The sequence below is a fragment of the Carlito syrichta genome, unplaced genomic scaffold (assembly GCF_000164805.1).
Source record: "Carlito syrichta isolate Samal-C Ts95f unplaced genomic scaffold, Tarsius_syrichta-2.0.1 Scaffold307187, whole genome shotgun sequence".
In the NCBI taxonomy this organism is placed as follows: domain Eukaryota; kingdom Metazoa; phylum Chordata; class Mammalia; order Primates; family Tarsiidae; genus Carlito; species Carlito syrichta.
The window spans coordinates 530,863-532,593 of NW_007251283.1; the positions used below are offsets into that span (position 1 = coordinate 530,863).

The 1,731-nt window shown below is 46.3% G+C and overlaps 1 protein-coding gene across 1 annotated transcript in view; it reads left to right on the forward strand.

The window, feature by feature from the left end:
• Positions 1 to 1,731, forward strand: part of ZNF839 (zinc finger protein 839) — a 15,860-nt gene that overhangs the window by 4,687 nt on the left and 9,442 nt on the right. The gene's annotated exons all lie outside the window — the stretch shown is intronic.

Consider the following 1,731-nt stretch of genomic DNA (forward strand, 5'->3'; position numbering starts at 1 on the left):
CACTGCACTCCAGTCTGGGTGACAGAGTGAGACTCCAACTCAAAAAAAAAAAAATTATATCATCTGCAAGTAGAGATGGTTTACTTGTTCTTGGAGTGTCTCTTCTTTTTCTTGCCTAAGTCCACTAGCGACAACTTCCAGCACTGTCTTCTCCTGGTCTTAGAAGAAAAGCTTTCAGTCTTTCACTATTGAGTATGATGTTCACTGTGAGTTTTTCATATATGGCTTTGGTTTTTTGTTTTTTTGAGTTGGAGTCTCACTCTGTTGCTCAGACTGGAGTGCAATGGCCGCTCCTGGCCACCGCAGCCTCAAACTGCTGGGCTCCGGCGATCCTTCTGCCTCAGCCTTCCGAGTAACTGGAATTAAAAGCACGCGCTACCATGCCCGGCTAATTTTTTATTTTATTGTAGAGATGCGGTCTCACCAAGTTGCCCAGGTGGGTCTTGAACCCACGGGCTCAGGCAATCCACTCACCTCAGCCTCCCAAGGCGCGGGATTACAGGCTGAGCCACCGAGCCCGGCTCATATATGACTTTTATTATGTTGAGGTAGTTCCCTTCTCTTCCTAGTGTTTTGAGTGCTTTTTTGTCTTGTTTTGTTTTTGAGTTGAAGTCTCACGCCATCACCCAGGCGAAGTGCAGTGACACACTCACTGCCACCTCAGCACCAACCTTCTGGACTCCGGCGATCCTTCTGCCTCAGCCTTCCAAGTAGCCAGAACTACAGGTGCATGCTACCATGCCAGGCTCATATTGTGGAGTTGAGGTCTTGCCAAGTTGCGTGGGCTGGTCTTGAATCCGTGGACTCAGACAATTCACTTGGCTTGGTCTCCCAAAATGCTGGGATTACAGGCTGAGCCACCGAGCCCGCCACTTTTTTGGGGTTTTTTTTTTTTGAGTCCAAGTCTCACTCTGTCACCCAGGCTGGAATGCAGTGGCATGCTCACAGCTACCGCAGCCTCAACCTGCTGGGTTCAGGCGATCCTTCCACTTTAGCCTTCCAGGTAGCTGGAACTACAGGCATGTGCCACTGCACCCAGCTAATTTTTTGATTTATTGTAGAGACAAGGTCTTGCCATGTTGCCCAGACTGTTCTCTAACTTGTGGGCTCAGGTATTCCTCTCGCCTCTGCCTCCCAAAGTGCTGGGATTACAGGCGTGAGCCACTGCACCTGACTGTGTTTTTTTTTTTTTAAGTCAAGAAACGGTGTTGAATTTTGTCAATGCTTTTTCTGCATTAACTGAGATGATCATTTTTTTTCCCCTTCATTCTGTTAATGTGCTATATTGCATTCATTGATTTTCATGTATTGTACCATCTTTGCTTTCTAGGAATAAATCTCACTTGGTCACAGTATATAATCTTGTTAATATGCTGCCTGAATTTTGTTTGCTAGTATTTTGTTGAGGATTTTTGTATCAATGTTCATCACGGATATCAGCCCATAGTTTAGTTTTCTTGTAATGTTTCTGTCTAGCTTTGGTATCAGGGTCATGCTGGCCTCATACAGTAAGTTAGGGAGTGCTCCCTCCTCTCAATTTTTTGGAAAAATTTAAAAAGGGTTGGTGTTAGTTCTTTTTATCTTTTTTTTTTTTTAATTGGAGTCTCACTCTGTCGCCCAGACTGGAGTGCAGTGGCAAGCTCCCGGCCACCACAGCCTCGACCTGCTGGGCTCTGGCGATCCTTCCGCCTCAGCCTTCCAAGTAGCTGGAACTACAGGCTTGCGCTACCA